Source organism: Halyomorpha halys, unplaced genomic scaffold (assembly GCF_000696795.3).
Source record: "Halyomorpha halys isolate HHAL.00 unplaced genomic scaffold, Hhal_1.1 Scaffold906.1, whole genome shotgun sequence".
In the NCBI taxonomy this organism is placed as follows: Eukaryota; Metazoa; Arthropoda; class Insecta; order Hemiptera; family Pentatomidae; genus Halyomorpha; species Halyomorpha halys.
Genome location: NW_027109621.1, coordinates 97,973 through 118,902, shown reverse-complemented (window position 1 = coordinate 118,902; position 20,930 = coordinate 97,973). Strand labels below are relative to the sequence as shown.

The window sequence follows — 20,930 nt, the reverse complement described above, 5'->3', positions numbered from 1 at the left end:
AATTTATAAAAATAAAAGTCATATACTATTATTATATATTGTTTACACATGTTATGCCTATATGCAGTAAAATTTTTTTTAAAAATTAGGTCTGATTAGATTCGAATAAGTATACTATGTAGCTAGCAATCCAATGAAGTGGGGCTGCACATCTTTGTTATAATAAAGTTTTTCTCTCGCTCTCCCCTTTACAATATTCCAAAGTAGTGAAAAAATATCAAGACGTTCTCTTCATAATTTGTGGAATTCACCTGATTCCTTCCTATTTTTTTATTTTCAGATCATCTTGAATTGTTCTTTAAAATGAAAAAAAAAAAGAAGACAGGGATATATTTTCCGTCGGATAAATCTTTGGTAGAATAAGTTAAAACTATATTCTGTTAAACGTATATTATCATGGTATTTGTGGTGGAGTGAGTGTCACTAATTTTCGTCTGAGCATGCTTCCGTACCTTACAGCCAGTACCTTGGAAGTAGGATTAAAAATAGGCGGCCTTTAGTATGATTTGTGTGGCAGACGATTTGGAGACACTCACAGGATTCCTTTGGTTTCAGCTTAGATTGAAATGGCGGACATTGCTATTAAGATCAATGTAAAACCTTAGCTCCAAAGGCGTGGCCAATTTTTTTCTGTTTGGTTTTACTTTCCCTGGGGAGTAGGGTTTTATACTACTCTCAGGCTAGTGCAGCTAATTGGGTACTAACTTCGATCGCCTAAGGTGCCATCGTTAATCAGCCATAAAACACTTTTGTATGACTCCTGTCTTGGTCATTTCTCACATAAGGGAGGTTATCTAGAGGCAAATTATGGTGGGAAATCAAGTTTTCGTTTCTAGAGAACATCACAAAAATGAAATAAGTCATTTCTCAGGCTGGATTTGAACCGACACCACCGCAGTTCCCAGGTTGAAAGGACTTGCGTCTAAACCACCTGAGGTATGGACGGCACATTAGTCTTAAAACAGTACATCAATCCAATGAAAACTAAGGCAACCTTTATCGTCTCAATATCGTTTTCTACTTTACATTCATTTACCTTAATAACCTCCCTGTAGAGGTCAAAACATCTTTTTTAAATCTCCTATTTACCTTTGATTATACTCTAACCAGGCATAAACACTTGGACAAAAGTATAGTACCCAAAAATCTCTCTAAATCTGAAACAACTCGAATGATTAAGAGATCAATTTCCCGAATTGCCCTTTAATTGTTGGTTTATTCTTTGAACAAATTTAATAATTCACAATCGCTTAGCAACACTACGAATCATGATGGAACCTCTAACATCTGTTAGGACAACCAGCTGTTCCCGAACCATTAGCAATAGGTAATATCATTACAAAATGGTGGCAGCTAATCAAACACGTAGAGGAGGGCATGAACATGGCAAACAGGCAGAAACAAAACGACAACAAAGACAGCTGAGAGAAGAGAAGGACACTAAGAGGGCAAACAGAGACAGTAAACAGCGAGCCACCTGCCTCTTGACAATATTTCCTTTGAAGTTATTGGTTCCCTCAGGGAGCGTCTCAAAACTACTCTGCGGCACGAGTCCAATCCTGTGTCTAAATCCTTTATATCTCTTCTCTTCTTATTCTAAGGGTTGCTGTTGCTGATGAAGTCTTTGGAAACGTTATTGCTGTATGATAGCGCTTGTGTAAAGATTAATGAACAAGTTATTTCACACCAATTTTTGATTATTGTTATAAAAACTATGTACAATTAAGACTTAAAATTACTGACTCTACCAACCACAGTTGGGGACAGCAAAAAATGGCGGCTAAAAAAATCGCAAAACATTTATTTTTCGTTAATTCCAAAAAAAAAGTGGTGCTGTTTTAAAACAATTTAACATATACAGCTTTAGATTAATTTTTATTAATATATTCTTGTTTGAGAGTGGTTTAGTTTATTTAAAAACAAATTTGATCCTTTTTTTCTCAACTTTATTCTTTTCAAAAACTTTCCAACGTTTCGACCCTCAGGTCATTTTCAAGGATACCTTTATGTTGTTGTCATTTTATTTTTTTAAATTCTTAATTTAAGCCGGCTAATTGCCTTTGTCCCATCTATAACTTCTTCTATATAATTCTTTCTTAAATTTAAAACTTTTACTAACCACTTCTCTTCTTTCTTTCATTTACATTTGCAAACCTTAAAATAAATAAATAAAGGTATCCTTGAAAATGACCGTCGTGATGGTCGAAATGTTGGAAAGTTTTTGAAAAGAACAAAGTTGAGAAAAAAAGGATCAAATTTGTTTTTAAATATAAAGGTTTATTAGGGATCATATATTAGCAAATTTACTCTTCCATAAATAATGCTCTATTACCTTATTTAGTGTTTAATTTTTTTTCTTCATTTCAAAAACCAACATATTTCAAAATGCGATAAATCAACATTTTGTAAATTTATTTAGGCAAATGCCATGGAAAATGCACTCCTAGGAAGAAAATTATAAATTGGCTTTCGTTTGAGTACCGACCGATATCTTTAGGTCTATTATTTCCTGAGATGCAGATTTCAAAAATATAGGTTTCAAACTTTTTTTTTTGCTCCAAAAACAGAAAAATCTATATTATATGAACTTGTGAATGAAAGATATAATTATGAAGATATTCTGTGAATTTATTTTGACATATATCACCAAACCTGCGAAGATAACCACTCCAAACTATATAGTCCAAATAACTAGCACCAATATGAGTGCTGATAAACTCTCGCATGTCTAATTATTTTTAACATATAGTTTTCAAAAAACCAAACTTTTCTCAAAAACTGAATTCATACTGTGTACTACAGAATACATTTTGTGAATTTATTTTAGCAAATATTATGAAACTTGCTACTCCTACAAAACCACGAAACTGTTTGAGTACTAATAGACATCTGCATTTCCAATAGTTTTTTATCTCAGGAACACTTTATATAGTTCTTTAAAATCCAAACGTTGTTTTCCAGAAATAAACTTTTTGTAAATTTATTTTAGGATATAGGACTATATAGTAGTTTATAATGATTATCTTCGTAGGAATAACAGGTTTCATGATAAATAAATACACAAAATGATTATATTCTGAAAAAATTTCCAAAACATTTTGATTTTTAAAAACTGTATCTCGGACGTTAAATGTACAAACGCTGAATAGTACTAAGATAGATACCAGCTGAATGCACGATGAAGTACTTTATAACGATTATCTTCGTAGGAGTAGCGGTTTCATTAAATTTACTAAAATAAATTTAAGTAAATAAATTGACCTTCCGGCCACACTGGTCGTCCAATGTGAATTTGGGAATGGATTGAAGCAGGGTATTCTTTACAAGTATGATAGTAGCCAAGGATGTTAAGAGCATAAATTTCTGGGGTATTTCAAGAATGTATTCTGTTTGTTGATTCAATGAAGGAACACCATATCATCCTTCTATCAAATGTCAATCCCAAGCATTTTACCTAGTCGTGGCAGTTTTTTTGTCCATATGTCGTTTGTGTATCTAATGTGAATATGTTATGTAGTGATATTTTTTTATTTCATTTGATTCTTCAAAATATAAACACATCTAAAGATTAAGTAAGTAATTCTAGAGTTCAGCAAAGCTTGCAAAAAAACATCTAAATTTCTAAAGTTTAAGCTTCATAAAATTAATCTGATATTTTGTATATACAGTAAATTATTTACTAGCACTATATTAAAAAATTAATCATTTATCTAAGTTCTTTTTTGCAGAAATATAATTGAAAGGAAATATTTTTGATTAATCTAAGATCATTAATATTATTTATAAATTATATTTTATATTTCATTTTTAACGTATCATTTTTAGCTACAGGAGATCATGTTATTAACAGAAAATAATGGCCTATTTGATTAATGTATTCTTATAGGAGATGGCAATTTTGGCTGGTTTCCTCCTCGTGTTTTCTTTGGGCTCATTCCCAAACTCGCGTCTTTGTAGACAAAACAGCTAAATATAATAAAATATTTCAAAAGAAAGTATTCACCGAATTTTAGGATCTCAAGAATATAGACAGATATACTGGCATTAATCATGAAGAGTTGGAACGAAACCAGAACAATGGTGGTGGTCTCTAAAACCGAGAAATAAAAACAACACAAAAAAAAGGTTCCTGTAGCAAGGTCAAAGACTGGGAGTCAAACAGATATTATAAACTTAATTGTAAAATGGCCTATCATGAAACAATTACTGCATTAAAAAAAATATTAAAAAATCATAATAAAAATATTATTAGAAAACAAAATGGAATTACAATTTTTATAAATAATAAATTATAAACTATTTACATCAATATATATAAAAATAAAAAATCCAATAAGTAATCCAAGTAAAACAGCAAATTTTATAATAAAATCAGGAATGTATTTTTAATACAAATAATTTTATTTTTTTGAAAGTTTCTCCTAATTTCAGTTAAATTTTTTTCCTTCCATCATTTTATTATATGGTGCAAATTAAAAGTTGTAAATTATTAAGTCAAAAAAGAAAATTCAGTGAAAACATTAGTGGTATAATACATGTACTCGTATATAATTTTTTTTTGGTTTTAAATAAATGATTTTATGATATATTTATAGTCCAAATATATTATAAACTGCTAAAGGCAAATATTTAAAATTAAAGAGTACATGGTATTTAAAAATTACATTGATAAATCTTTTTTTGCTATTCATTATTGAAGCCCCTACGATATAATCTAATCCATAAATCCATATTCCATACTATTCATTTTCGTATATTTTTTATTTTTAATATATTATTATTTGTATTGACTATAAATTTTATAGCTCATACAATCAATAATCATGAAAATGAAAATCTCTACTGCTACAAACCATGAACGGTCAGGGGTTTAGTACTTAGGGTAGGGATGTACTGTTTCTTGAACAATGGTTGTACCACGTTCCATGATTTCATTTCGTGGAATCGCCACAGAAAAAAAATCGATTCGAATCGGCGCCGCAGCTGACACGAGGCAATCAAAATTGGCACTATAATTTTCTCGAATAACAGCGGCTCCGCCACGAAGTGATTTGATTAAGCTTTACCGCTAATTTTTACCTAATTAAGGTTCCCACTTTATGGAGGCTGGGCTTCCTCCGGAGGGAAAAACCCAGCTCAACAACTGAAGTGAGACATGGCATCATAGTAGCAGAATAAATAATTATATACCACTGCCGGATTCGAACTCTGAGTTCGAAAAACAGCGCCTTGTTCACTGATATCCCGTTTTCTATATTACAATCATACAGTTTAAAATTACTAAAACGTTATTTTATTCTTTTTATTATATTTTTATAAAAAAATTATATTTGAAAAAAAAAATACCTCAAAGTTATTTTATTCCGTCAAGTGCACCACCACTTCATTAACCATAAAATCATTTTTATAAAAAAAAAAAAAAAATTAACTTTATATTTAACTTTTTAGTTTTCAAGATGTACAAATCATGTTTTCGGTAACTATGGGAAACCGTTGCCCACCTCAAGGTTTCACATAATACAATCTACAAAGCTGATGACGGCTTATACGTTTGTGGCAATTTTTGTCAAAATCATCCGTCTCGTTCCGCGAATCTTATAACCCTGGCATTTTATAAACATCAGCCAATGGACTCTTAAAGGATAGTGAGCAAGGTTTATTTTTAGGTACCCACGTTATTTCATTTTTTTTTTTTTTTTTACATCTGCTTCTATAAAAGTCATACTCATCACCTTTAAAAAGAATATTTTTAAGAATTTTTTTTTTTATCTTTATATAAGTACATCCGTTGTGAGAAAAAGGAAATACTCTAATAAAAAACGTTACCTTTGTTTAACCTTAGTAAATTCTAAAAAGGGTTACGATCTGATAGGATTATTCACTTAGTAACTGGAGTTACTAAACTCATTGTCAACTATGTACTTTAAACTTGTCTCTCCAACTCAAGCCAAACACTGCACCAACTATTGGGTATTCGGTGTGCTGCTTAACAGGATCTTTGAGCGCACCTGAATTTATTGTTTACACAATGTTGAATAAACAATTAATATTAGTTGATTTTTATTGGAACCGTTAAAAATTAAATAAATGGTTTACAGCAATGTTTAAATATCAGTAAACAAACATAAAATATATGTTGAAAATTTTCAAAACGCTAATAAATAATATTCGCTGTATTTGAGTTTACTTTTAAAATATTTTTTAATCCCTAGTAATTTTATATTTATAAATTCTTGAATGCACTTTAACTTGAGATATATAAACGAAATTTTCGACTGGTGTCTTCAAAACGTATACTGTATACGTATAATCAAAATAATAATAAAAAATTAGTATACTGGAAGGTCGATTCCACTAAATTTTCAATCGCTGTCTACTGACATCCGTCGAAACCCAAATTAGTTGACACGATCCTCCCACTTACGCTTCTAAAATGATTTATTATTATAATAATAAAGGCTTTTCGAACCCGATGGTTCGATACCGATTCGTTCTTATGTTTCTCTACATACTTCTGTCCAGTGACGCCCCTTCAAATTTACTAAATAAGACCTAAAGCAATCCCTCCATCCACGTTTAGGTCTACCTCTCGGACGTTTACCGGCAAGTTTGGATTAGCATCTTAGGGATCCATTCACTACTAGCCCATCTTATTCACTGCAATGCTATCACCTGAATCATATTTACCTGTTAAGTTCCCTCAATTCTGAGTGTAACAGTTCAGTAAATTCTCTATTTTCTAGTTTCTAGACAGAAGGATATATATATATAGTTTACATTTGAAATATACAGATTGAAAACTATTATTTCAAAAAGAAAGTCTTCAGAAGTCTTTCTGCAAGCAAGTTTTTTAACTTAAAATTTCTACTTATTCAGATTATTGAACAATAAACGTAAAACGCAATCTAAAAAGAGATGTGTCAATGAAAACGTTAAATTCTCTTTCATAATGTGCTGGTAGAACAAAAATGGGCTCACATTAATTTTTTTTAATTTTAATTAAATCAAAAATATATTTTTCCTAATTTAATTAAAAAACTTCAAATTATCAGAGTTTCAGAAATATTTAAAAATAAATTTCATTAAAAGTTATGGGGTCGAATTCATTTCCATTACAATTTTACCATTCTTTGAAGAAAAAAGAGAAACAGACAGATATGAAATGAACACGCAATTAGGAAGGATAACAACCGATATATTATTTATAAACAAATGTCAAAGAATAAATTGTCTCCTAAAAGGGCAGACAGGTAAATGGAATAAAAGCAAAAACTTGGCGTAACGTTAATGTTTTATTATCTTGCCGTTTGAACAAAAACACTTTTAGTTATTTAATATTAAATTATTTTTAAATCGTATTATGAATACTTCAATATCGTCATTCGTTATTCCAATTTAATGGCACAGCCAACACAAAACAAATATATATTTTTTATTTTAAGTATTCCATAGATTTTACCGAAGACTATGATTATTTTTTGGAAACTAAACTTACTAGCTTTGAAACAGTCTATAGAAGGACAGTAGAGAAAAAAATCTCTGTATGCGGTAAAATCTTTGGAACACTTCCATTTAAAAAAAAAAAAAAAAATCAAAACTTTTTTTGCCAGATTTACTTCAACCTATGTTACTTTAACATATGCTATAACATATGTTAAGGTAAGAAAGCTTTGTTGGCTTAGTCTCAAATGTTTAATTTTTTTCATAATTTCTTTATTGTCATTCACAACTGTATAAAAAATTATACAAGTAAATTTTCTGTGGGTAACATAGTGACATGATACAAACATGTGGAAAATCCCATAACATGAGATAGAACACCAATAACATTTCTAGAGGAAAACTCTTTTCAAACGCCTTGGAGGATTATTTGGTAATGAAGGAGAAGCCAGGTTATAAACAAGTGGATTTAGGTAGTTGTGAAGTTTATCATGGAAGGATTAGTATCTAGTACTGGCCAAATCGGCAGCATATGGGACATTGAGATCCTGATGGATGACTTGATTTGTGACAAAGTAAGGAGGATGAAGGATTTTGGACTGTAAGGATTGGATTCGGGATCAATTTGATGGTTTAGTGGAGCCCCAAAGCTCAACTCTGTATGTCCAGATTGGCCTTATAATAGTCATGTAGATCAGTGTTTTATAATGGATTGGCAGTTTAGACCATTTGTCTAGTAAATGTTGTAATAGTCGAAATCGACGAGCAGTGTCCTGTCTTTTCAGTCTTGTATGAAGATTCAATGTCAGCCGTTTGTCCATATGTAGTCCTGAGTAATGGATCTGTTCGACAAAAATAAATGGGGCATTATTAAAGGATACTGTGTGGCAAGAGGTCATGGGTTTACGACTAAGGGTAAATGTGATTTGGTGGGATTTATTGGAATTTATTTTAATCCTCCAGTTTTGGCACCATTCTTCAAGGGTGGTGATGTGGGATTGGAGGGTTTAGGATAAAATGTAAGGATCACTGTTCACTGACAATAGACATGTGTCATCGACATACGTGGTGAGGATAGTGTTAGGATGGGTTGGGATGTCAGCTGTAAAAACTGTATAAAGGATAGGACCAAGGATACTACCCTGAGGTACACCAGCAGACTGAAGGAATAGGGATGAATAAGCGCTGTTGTGATTTACTTGAAATAATCTGTCGGATAGATAAGAACGGATAATGAGGAAGCATGTAGGGGGTAGGAATTTGCGGATCTTAGCAGTCCTGGATGCCAGACTCGATCAAAAGCCTGTTCTACGTCGAGAAAGACTCCCTAACAGTATATTTCATGCCCCCATGAAGACGAGACATCAACCACACAAAGACATTGCTGAATAGTGAAGTGGGATGTTCGAAATCCAAACTGGTGATCTGGGATTATGTGGTTGGAATCAAGGATAGGGTACAGGCGTTTCAAGATAAGTTTCTCAAGGATTTTGCTCATGATAGGTAACAGAGAGATAGGACGGTAGGAGGATAGGTATTTTGGCGTCTTATGGGGTTTAGGAATCATAAATGTTTAATTTAAATTGAAAAAAATGAGTTTAAAATATTTCTTGCTTTTCATTAATTTTGAGTGCTTTAATCTGATTGATCAACGATTACTTTAGGTAAAGTAACAAAAAAAAAATAATACTTAATTATAAGTTAATAATTATTTTTATTAGAATGCTACAACGCTACTAGAATGGTACCAATGCGTAGTTTCTCTATATGCCTGTATCATACCATTATGATCTTACATCAAATTTACTAAATATATTTTTATGTAAATACAGTTGTAAATACCATTAATGAAATAAAAAAAAAAACTTATTTTTAAGTTACTCAGCATTAAATTAAGAAATAAATTGGCTGTGTAAACAGTAAATTACATTTAAATAACTCATAATTAATTTAAATTATTTATTTGAAATTTCTAAATGATTTGTGTCAAGGTGTTTAGAAACAAGCTGGATTATACATATATTGTGATTGAGAAAAAGATAATTACAGGTTCCTGTAAACATCTTGTGTTCATGTAAAAGTATAATCTTTGAGACAACATAACTACATAAAAACAAGAAACTTCTAAAAATGGGCATTGGTTTTGGCCCCACGGCACAGATGTTATCTTGGGTTGTAGTAGCTGTAGCAAAAGCACCTAGAGTTTGTAGGTTGTTATGAAATTAAGGTGTGAAAACCTGTTGGTTATTAACGTCTTTTTATGTTTATACATTTATTTTACTTATATTTGTTACTGAAAAAACGAAGAGAGAAAACAAAATAAAATTTATACATATGAGATATTTTAAAAGAGTCCTTGCTTTGACCAATATATCAATATGATATGACCGTAATTACACATTTTTCCTTAATTCCCAAACCTGCTTATGCATTTGCAGGTGTTTAGTCCATTTAATCTTTTAATATAAGCAACTCAATCTTCAAATACTTTGGGTTAGTGACAGTTTTTCATTGCCCGATTCTCGTGGAATAAAAATCCAAAATGCGCAATAAAGTTATACGTATAACACACAAAAATATATATATTCTTCACCCCCAGCTATACATATAGCATACCTCCTATATGTACGTAGCAAATACCCACTAAAATCCCGACAGAATGGTATGAAAAAAAAAAGTATTGTATTATATATTTGTATTCTGTAACCATATATAAAAATAAAGAGGTTTGAAAATAAAAACAAAAATATACGACCAGCAGTAATAGCCCCTTCCTATTCCCAGTGAGCTTCAGACAAACACATGCCATCACCGACGACACCGCCTTCAGCGGACCTGGCAACCTATCTAACAATGCCATACTGGTAAAACAATGCTTTCAATCGCCGGCATATGTATATATATTTTTCCTTTCTATATATTGTAATTTGTTTCTTTTAGGAGGTAAGAAAAAGCACTTAGTAGTTCAGCATTTATTGTATATATTTTTAATTTTGTACGTGTTAATTAATATTTTATTCCGTAGGAGAGTGCGTAAAACAAATCCTGTATATTTGTTTCCTGATGTCTAGATTTAGAAACTCGACCATCGTGAGGGATTGTAAAAATATTGTGTATACCAATATTTCACAGGTATACAGATGGTATTTTCCTGTTATACTTATGTATGTTTTAAATTTATTTTCTTCAAGGAGAGTTAGAGAAAATAAAAATCCTGCAAAAACCAACTTCATCGTTTAATTTATAATATTAATGAAATGAAATGAAAAATAACTTTATTCTGGGACATATGTCTGTTATATACATATGTATATAATATTAATACGTGGAATACTAATCTAATACTAATTAAAAAATATTAACAAGTGGACCTAAATGTGCATAATGTTGGAAATTGGATAAAAGTACCTATTCAAGTCAAGTTATATTATTAAAATAGAAATTATCTAATTTAGACTGAAAAGTGTAAAATATGAAATTCTATGTAAAAAAAAAAATAGAATCGTACAATTTTTCACAATATAATATTTCAATATATCATTTCATAGATCGCGGATTTGGATAGATATTAGGTATAAAATAAGTTATACAACGGAATAAAATGTTCAACGCCATAAAATATAAATTCGGTATCTAATTATGATTTTCTAACAGAGGGAGTTCGGTCCGTCTATTTCTCGTAAATTGCAGGATTTTTAAAATGGCTTCCTCTTAAGAACTTTTAATTATTTGCTAAGTAGGTATCTCACATTTTTATTAGTAATGAAAAATGGATAAATATAAACTATGAAAGGATTTGATAATTAAATTAAGGAAAGAAAAGGAAAATATTTTTTCCAGGTAGAGATTTAAAACAATGTACAAAAGAACTATAAATTTTTTAACATATTAGAAAAGTTCCAAGTTTCATTGTCTATAGGTGGATCATAATGTCGACAATCATATTTAACATCTCTCCTCTAGCATATTTAATTGTTTTTATAACTAATACACCTTTTTGTGAATTGCAATAATGTAATAAATAGAAGTATCGGATTATTTCTACAAAAAAAATTGATGAAAGAAGTATGAAACATGGAGACAGAAGCTAGACCAAACACAGTGATAAATTTACTGTTAGAGCCAGGGCATATCTCAGAGATACCATCGAGACATTTAATTAGTAGACACTAATAGGTAGGTTTTTAGTAGGAGGGAGCCCTCACACGTGTCTCCCACGTGGACCTGCATCTTCTTATCTAACCTTGCTAAGCCCCACTAAATCTTTTCAAAGGCGCCGCACTAACACAATCATTTAAGGACTGAATCATCTTCATAAAATATAGACATTAGGTCATTAGGTCAACAGGTATGTAGGTCATAAGGTCAATAGAATATTTTTAGATTCATATCAAAGTAAAATTGAAAAAAAAATTATAAATCTCCTTTTAAGAGTGTGACAAAAATGATGTGTAATAAATTACAGGATTAAGTTATTAATATTACATTGTATAAGTTTTAAAAATTATATTTTATAAGATAAATATAATAGATATAAAAATAATAGAATCGAGGACGAATCCTTAACTATAACTAAACTAGTAAAAATCTGTTACTAATAACTCTCTCTACCTTCATTTCCAAAGATTTAAATTCAATTATTTTTCCTTTAAATTTTATTTTAAAAAAAGTTTCTATATTATATATTTTTCTATTTTAATAAAAAAAAAATTTTATTAAAAATTAATTTTTTTTTCTTGGGATATTACGGAATTTTTCTTCGTAGTTAAAATAACTTAGTTTCTTGATACAGTTTATTGTATGAGGCAGGTCTATTCCTAAAACGCCCACAAGTATTTGACAAAGTCTGGCACCATGGTCTTCTTTTTAAACGCAAGACGGTAAAACCCAGAAACAATAATTTAACCCATCCTCTCCAACAGATACTTCTTTGTCCGATAATGCTTAGAAATTTCGTAGATTAAACCAGCGAGACCTGGAGTATCTCAAGAATGGACAAACCTAAACTCGCACTATTGTTATATACTATACATCCGCTCGATATCAATTTGAGCTCAACATCCTAACCTTGTAAAGCCATGTAATGTTATAACCCCAGTTTTGATTGATTTTTATTTTAAAACGATAAGCTAATCTAAAGGAAATAAACAAAAGAACCAACCGTAGGATGTAATTAAAAGGGACACGGATGATTTACTTTTATCACAAATTCCATTATTTCGGATTACAATTTTTTGGGCGAATTAATCATCTATATTCAAAAATTCCATATCAATAACAGATATGTAGGCTCTATAAAAGAACCACTAATGCATTTTTATTAATTTATAAGATGAGGGTAACATAAAATTAAAATAAAGTTTTAGTTTTTCTGTTGCTTTAAAAATACTTTTCTCAGTTTCGCGTAAGGGTTTTCATATTTTTCTTAAGTTTAATGGGAGCTTCCGAGAAAACATAATTGAAGAGAAAAGAGTGAAACCCAGACGCAAATTGAAAAAGATATTTAAAAAAAAAACATAAACTTAATAATTTAGAAATTCCACCTTTACTTGGATAATCGGTCTTGTCCTTTTAAATAACAATAAAACAAAAGCGAGGCTTTTAGCGCGATTAGGCATTTAATGTCCTATTGTGTGCTGCTATCAGGTGAACCTCAGGGGAATATATTCGCGCCACTATTTATTTAAAAAAGACAAGCTCTTTCTCTCGGACAATCAGGTGACTATTATTTTTAATACCACAACAACCACATGTTCAACCTTCGTTATGAAAATCTTAAGATTGATTTTCAGATTCATATTTCTGAGTCGGGAATTCAGATTCACATGTTTTCGTTCAAAACCACAGATGTTATCTAGACTAAATTCTAAATAAGTTAAAAACAAATATTACTAGTACTTACAATAATGCTGAATAAGTTTAGACTGATTGAGTCTTACCTGCAAAAAAAAAATTATAATTTTAATAGTTGAATACAACAATGCAACATGACAAATAAAAAAATCAAAGGAGATTGAAAACTAATCAATTGTTGATTTATAATGATGTATAAATATATAAATGTTAAATAAGTTACCCAGACAACAAGTAAAATTAAGACAGAATTTTCTACCATTCTTTAACCAGTTTGGTCTAGCGAGGCTGAATTGCTATGAAGTGCACTGTATACAAAGTGTTTAAAGTTACACTACTTGACCTGATGGTCTACTTGACCTAAATAATTTTAGGTACACTTATTGACATTATTTAGGTATGGTGCTAATTAGATGAGGGGAGCGCGGTGGTACTGTGGTAAGCAACGATGCTCCAACTCCAAGGAATCTAGTTCGAATCCGGCTGGTTAGAAAATTGTTTTCTATTATATTGTAGCCATGAGTCAACCCTGTGGGTTCTGAAGCACTCCTGGGATCCACCCAGCCTCATAAATTGGGTACCCTTAATCGTGAAAAAATCTGCCGGTCGAGCGTGATTCTGACCAAATCACCTCCTTCCTCAACCGTTTGTCCAGTAACAGTAATTCCTTACAAAGTACTGTACCCTTTTAACCCTTCATGGTTTGTAGCGGCACAGATTTTAATTTTTTATTTTTAATTTTAATGCAGTTGATGTAGAATTAAATCCTTTTGAATAGTCTTATTTGTTATTTGTTCTCTGAATTGCTATGACGTATCATTTAGGAGTTAGTAGCGTCGAAAACAAAAAAAAAAAAATAATAATAATTAATTAATTAGCTAATTAGAAAATATGAAAATTTTCTATTTAATGTGGTAGAAACTAATTTTTAATATTAACTGCAGAATTACATTTTATGACTTGAGTTTGAAACATCGGGCTCTTGTACAATAAGAAGTCAGTAAAATTTATTCCATGATAAATTACACGGATATGACCAACTTATTAACAGAAAGAGTGGTAAGCAGCGAAACCGACATGCGTGATATGAAAAGGTCATGGTTAAGAGACCTGCAATTTTCTTTCATGTAAAATAATACAACAGAAGAGACACCGCTGGGTATTTTTCCTTCTTCATGAATATTTTAGTCATGATTTCGACACGCTGATTGTTAGTGCTGGATTATACATGATTTTAAATATAGATTTAAAAAAAATCAATAAAATAATGGAGTACTCAGAAAACCCAGTCATATCTCAGGCATTTCCTCCAGGAATTCCAAGGTCTTTGAAGTTAATAACATATCCTTTATTACTGGTTTGTTAAGAAATTTGATTCTATTTTTGTATATAATGAATATTTTGTATATTGTAATATAGCTCAATTTGTCATCGATTACTAGAAAAATAACCTAATTCCAATTTTTTTTTTTTCCAAAAAGCCATAATAAATTTTAGAATTTATAAGAATATCAGTATTTCTTTTGTTTACAACAATCAGACTTATTTTTTAAAACTTAGGACCAGGGAGCTTTTTCCCACCATTTTGTTATATGCATTCAGAAATTTGTCTCTGAATGTGGTGGTTTGTTTGCACCATAATTGCAAATATATAAATTAAATAACACAATCATAAATAGAAACATAAAAAAAAATAACATTTTAAACAAACTCATTTCGATAAAATGTAAAAGTATTCACATTCAGCCAAGGAAACTCCAAACCTATCGTGCTGACACGTGTAAAGGAAAAAGCAGAATCCCGGATAGGATAGCCCAAGAGCAGAAAAAAAGTCTGTCATTTCACTCATTTCAATAGTTAAATAGAACAAGGCAACATTAAAAATTAAAAAATCATAGGAGATTAAAAACTAATGAAGTTTTGATTTATAATGATGTATTTGCCACTAGAAAAATAGTAACTAATATAAAATAGAAATCTTTGAAATAATGTTTCCCTCAAAGGATAGATTTTTGAGGACACTATGAGCAAAAGTGTATTATTGTTGCTATTATTAAGTTGCTCAAGCATTCGATGAAGACCCAAGCACCCAGGTTGTCTCTTTGAACTCAAGATTGTATTACTTCCTCATCCTTCAATCTTTCGTTTCCAACATATTCTTCTACATCCTACATTTCTTGGATTTATCCAGCCCGAGCTGGAGTACCTCAAGTAAAGACAAACTTTAACTTTCAACATTGTTACAAACACGTGCACATCTCAGAGAATAAAGCATCTCTCCAACATGTCTCATTATTGTTAAAACTATATTTATTTAAAAATTAAATAACTTTAATTTTCAATTTCAATTTCACTCAATTTTTTTATTACTATAATGAAAATTATATATAGGTATTAGTCAAAATCGATGAGTTTGTCAACCATAGATAGGGAAAATAAAAAATTGGGACTGTAGCAAATTATTAAAAAAAAAAATGTTTTTCATTCCGATCTCCATATTTAGAACTACCAACAACACTAAAAATCTAATGGAACATCATAAAATCACTAACTACAAAATGTTCAGTTTATTTTTTATAAAATGTAGCTTTCTAAAAAATTTATTTGAGGTACTATTGAACGTAAATGGCTTTTCTAGGGCTTATATTTTAGAAACTTTCCTCTTCTTTAAATTAAATTCCATTAATAATTACGAGAGATAGTTGACCGTGAATAAGTTGTACGAGGAGAAGATGGTTATTATTATATTAGTTATGTTTACCAAATATTATTATTGTTGTTTTCAAAATAATATTTTTTTCTTCTATTCATTTCTTTTGTTAAACTTTGCTTATATTTTATATTTTGTATATATTTTGCCTCTTTATCAATTTAAATTTTTAAATTATTAATAACTAATATATTCATACTTTTTTGCATTATATAACTTTATTTCTATTTTATTTTCTTTATTTCCTTTATTTTACCTACTTATTCAATTACCTATGTATACATTTTATTTTCCACTTCTCTCATCACTTCATTTTATTAATTCCATTCTGTAAAATTATTCACTTTATGCCATTCAGTTTATATTTTATTTTTTATTTTCTATATTCATTGGTTGTTATCTTGTTCTGTTCTTAGCCCTGATGAAGGCTAGAAACTCTAGCCGAAACGTTGGCACGATTAAATAAGTTACATCAACTTATTTGTGTTTCATTTTGACCGCTTTCCCAACCAACCATCTTCTCCTCGTATATTCGTTAAGTTATCATGAGTAGGTAATTCTAAAGATGGACCCCCGAATGAAATTTTTTTTTTTTAATTTGCAACAGCCGCAATTTTTTATTCTCACAATCTATGGTTGACAGAGTCACTAATTTTTACTAATATACATAGTTTTCATTAAAGTAATACAAAATTGGAGTGAAATAACTGATTTTTTCCCCCGGTCTCTTGTTCAAGGAAGATCCCGGAGCTTCTCTCTCGATCGAGACACTCTTATCGAGAGCCAGATGAGAATCCTTGTCAGAACTCTAATATAAGTGGTTACAAAAAGTGTTTGGGCTACTGTGGTTTCAACCTTTGGAGACGGTTGTAGAAATGTCTGAGGCTAGAGGTGTGGCCTAAGGGGTTAGGATGATAAGTGAGTTTCTCATAATAGATTGAAAATAAATAGCAGTTATTCTTAGCTGGATTTCCATATAATTAATACTAAATTATAATAACCATGGTTCTAATTCATAATAAAAATTCATCCATACGGATCAAATATTAGCTATACAATATTCATTGATCAATATTTATTTTTAACAGATCACTTGAATCCAAAAAAAAAATTTCAATTTTTTTCCAAGGTGATTAGAATATCCATGTTAAAACAATTTTCCAACGGCTGATGAAATATCAAAGAGTTACATGTAAAATTCTATGAAACTTTTCATCTATAACGTTCCTAACCTAAATGAAGCAACTTTGCGAACCAAAGTGGATGAGAAAGTCCCAGGCTCTGATAAGTGAGTTTATAATGTGTGGCCAACTCAGTTTGGCTTCTTAATTTTAAACTATCCCGGACCTCAGAGATCCCCTTTTCTCTCTCCGCTCCAAGGGAATACTTTCCTAATCAACTATATACTGAATTGACTATAAAATTCATAACTTCAACAAATTAAGTTACAGCAAGAGTTGGATAAATACTAAGTTATTTAACTTAGCTGAAGAATGTAAATAAGTACAAGATCTTATTTTAAGCAGTTTTAAACTTTGAATTGATACGATAGAAATTTTTATGGTAGTAAAACGATTTCTAATAAAACAATTAGCTTGTTCGAAAGGATATTCAAAATAATATCTTTAAAAATTGGTAAAGTTAAAAAGACTTCAGACTTAACAACGCTTCAGAAATTCGTTGATTATAAAACTATTTGTAATAAATTAATTAACTTTTTGAAAAGAATATTCAAAATAATATCATCTACAAATAGTAAAGTAAAATAGACTTCTGTGATATGTGCCATGTAGGTAAAAATTATTCGAGTTAGTATTTTAAGTTTTAATTGTAACATAAAATCATATATAATCACGTCATAGTTCAGAGTCTAAAAAACCAAATTAAACTTAACTATTATAGAGATTTTTAAAATATTTTTTATAGTCCAAGAGCAACTTGTGGCTTCATAGCTAAGAACGCATAAAAATAAAAAGTATTCCAAAATGTTTAAAAAGATTTAAAATAAGAATTATATCTTGAAAAAGATTCCTAACTTTTGAAAACAACCTCACTGCCTTTATATGAAATTCTACAATATTGATTGTTTCATTATTATCGTCATTTAAAACCTAAATTAAATTAAATAAATGTTTTTAATAGGTAAAAATTTTTATTTTTTATAATATACGTTGTTTACATACTGATCGCGCACGTTTAGGCAGGGATATATTCCCACCAAATTCCAGCTACTGCATGTTATTTAAGTCTCGCCAAAGATTCACTGTAGAATGTTTCATCAGAAAACAACATCACATCGAGAAAAACTCATATAAGTTTATGCGCATCTTTTCTTTTAAAAAATCATCTAAATCCAATATTTTTGGGTGTGTTTTCGAAAAAGATGTATTAATTATTGAAAACACTGAGATAGGTAAAAAGATAAATGCAAGTGATTTAGGACAATATCTGAAAAACGTATGACAGGATTAAGCACTAACAACAGACCAAACCAAAATAAAGATCACTCAATAATAAATATATTTAAGTGTTTTAAATTTAACTTTAAATCGCTACAACCCATGAAGGGTCAGGGGTTCAGTACTTTGTAAAGAAGTACTGTTACTAGACCAACAGTTGTGCAAGGAGGTGATTTGATCAGAATCTGACCACCACATTTTTACCCAATAAAGGGAACCCAATTTAAGAGGCTGGGTGGACCCCAATCAATTTTCTGCCCAGCCGGATTCGAACCCGTGTCCTTAGAGTCAGTAGCCACGCGCCTTACCCCGTGGCTACCGCGCTACCATTAAAACGTGAGCATTTCAATATTAATATTTTAAAAGATATCACAACCATTTTAGAGACTGATTTTCCTTAATCATTACTAAGCGAAGAATACGAAGTGATGATAAGTACTTCTTAATGAAATACTCCTATAGTTATATCATGACCCAGCCCGTAGTATTATGTATATTTTATAATATAACGAGATGTATAAACTAAATTTATTTTTAGTAAAAACAAACTCAATAAGGATATTAAATTAAAATGATTTTAATTAGTTTTACGCTGTCAGTTTTCTCTATAATACTATTATACAATATTAGTTATTTTTAATTAAAACCTGTAATAATCAAGGAATGGAAGAATCAATATATTTTAAGTGTTGGTGAGGCTAATAAAACATTCTTAATAAAATCTTGGGTGAGAAATATGAAATAACATGATATCGGGAATGTGGTGGGAATTTTTCCCTGCCTAGACCGGTGCGATCTGCATGCTGAAGGAGTGAATATCTCCCTTGCTTGATAACCAATTGAAATTAATCCACTTTTACCGAAATAACAATTTAATCTAAACAACTTTCAGAAATATTTCAGCTGTATTTCTAAAATATAATTTTGTAATAATATAGTATTTTGGTACACTAAAATTGTTCGTAATTCTATTTTTAACTTCATTATTAATAACTATATTTGTTTTCAACTGAAGACCAAAACACTAAAGCTTCGAACCTGATTTTTTTCCCCTCTTCAATTGATTTTCCATATCTTTTCAGTTTCTCCAGTGAAAGAAAAACACCTTCTCGCAGCCTGCACTATACAGAACCACTGAAGCGTTCCAACTCGTTGAAGTCCTTACGTGGGTACTCAGGGAATCTCTGAAGCACTTTTCTTTTAAAAGAAAATGAAAAATACAAAACAAACGATCGGTTTTTTTTAAGTGATTTCAATATTTTATTTGTCATATTGTTTCCGGTATATGTAAGTAATACCAGGGAAATATAAGTGGGAATTTCTTATTTTTTCTACGCTACCTTTACATATTCTCCTTATAAGTACATATTTTGGTTCACATATTTGATATAGTCTATATATCCTTTATATAATGTACATTTTTTTTTTCAAAACACCGAAAGTGCATCTAGTAGGATCTTACATCTTTCAGGTTACTTAGCAACATTTTCTCCATTTGATGAAGAGCTCTCCTCTCCATAAAAAATTACAAGAACTGGAACTCATAATATCATTTTGATAGACCAGAAGAGTTCCTCCGCGTGTTAATGTAGTTTATATAGTCTAATGTTATTAGTTATCTATTGGATTCATGCAGCTCCTTATTTATTAAACAAAATATTGATAATACTATATTTAAAATATATATTTTTACCTCCTCTTTAGTAAACCCAACAAAAGAGACCTATATTTTACATAAATTGTGCATAAACTATGCAAAAAGTATATTATATGTATGACACTGATTGCTTTAACATTAATGCATTTAAGTACAAAATGTTGGTAAATAGAGAGTTAAAATTAAAAAAAGAAAAAAAAATAACTCAAGATTAGGTAAGAAAAAAAAGGAATAAAATATAAAAAATAAAAGACGAACTGTAGAAGAAACTACAGAAAAAAGAGTAAAATAAATACGAAAAAAGATAAAGAAAAAATACAATAAAATGGAAATTGCTTCTTTAAGCATCTGCCTCAGCACAGTAAAGAATATTTTTCGTTATGAAAAACTATACACATTGGATTAATTACGTAACTATATAAATAATTGAAAGCAATCAAAAATAATAAAATATATAAAATGATATGAGAAAAAATAAAAACAAGTTAACGATTTTCAATTATTTTATTATTATTATTTTATATTATTTTAAATCATACCTTAGGGGAATAGTTAAAAAGATACAATAATAATAATAAAAAATAAATAAATAAAAAAATAGATTAAAAAAAATAAAACATTATCTAAGACCAGCGAAACTTTAAATAGTATCAGTAACATTAAATAAGTAACAGCAGAAGCAGTAAGAACGACATAAGAAAAAATAAAAATACATTTTTTTTTATTTATTTATTTATTACTATTTACAACTGTACATTACAATACATAAAAAAATACATATACCTACATATTTCTGTGAGGAATTGGGTTA

General features: G+C 29.9%; 1 protein-coding gene across 4 annotated transcripts in view; it reads right to left on the bottom strand.

Moving 5' to 3' along the window:
- The window catches only part of LOC106687010 (zwei Ig domain protein zig-8), a 351,411-nt gene that overhangs the window by 267,826 nt on the left and 62,655 nt on the right, over positions 1–20,930 (bottom strand). The window contains exon 2 of one of the 4 annotated variants that reach the window (XM_067047781.1): positions 13,343–13,379. The exons of the other annotated variants lie outside the window; for them this stretch is intronic. The gene's annotated coding sequence lies outside the window, so the exon portion shown is untranslated. The remainder of the gene's footprint in view (positions 1–13,342; positions 13,380–20,930) is intronic. 4 annotated transcript variants of the gene reach the window in all.